Source organism: Anguilla rostrata, chromosome 9 (genome assembly GCF_018555375.3).
Source record: "Anguilla rostrata isolate EN2019 chromosome 9, ASM1855537v3, whole genome shotgun sequence".
Classification (NCBI taxonomy): Eukaryota; Metazoa; Chordata; class Actinopteri; order Anguilliformes; family Anguillidae; genus Anguilla; species Anguilla rostrata.
In genome coordinates, this window is record NC_057941.1 from 34,587,468 (window position 1) to 34,588,022 (window position 555).

A 555-nucleotide genomic window follows, 5' to 3' on the forward strand; every position below is an offset into this window, starting at 1 on the left:
TTTCACCCCTGGGCAGAAGATCAGCCTTCTGTCCCAGTCCCTCAAAATCTGAATGGAGTCAAATTTGGTTGTGAGGGCGCCAGCTGCTGGATGGAGGTTGTGTTTAAGAACTGAGGTATTCTACACCGCCATGAAATAAAAGACTCAGCTATTGCATTAATATGAATAAATATTTATTTTCTGTGTAAAAAAATTCACAAGTGATCATACAATTTGAAAAAAGCATACTTTACTTGTCTTTGAACCATGATGGATTCTTTAAAAGGATGAAAATATATATATTTTTTTATCTCTGTCAATATATGCCACATTGTACAAATATATTAGTCATTGCCCTATACATATATTTAATTTAATCAATATATTTGAAAAGTATAACTTGTATAACAGGTTTATCAATTGTACAACTTTGACATTTTAAAAAAGTACTTTAAAAAAGTTATATTTTCACATTTTATATTTATTCAGATTTTTCTTAAGGGACTGATAAATAAAATAATAATAATAATAATAATAATAATAATAATGGGCTTTCCAGATTTAGACCAACTTGTT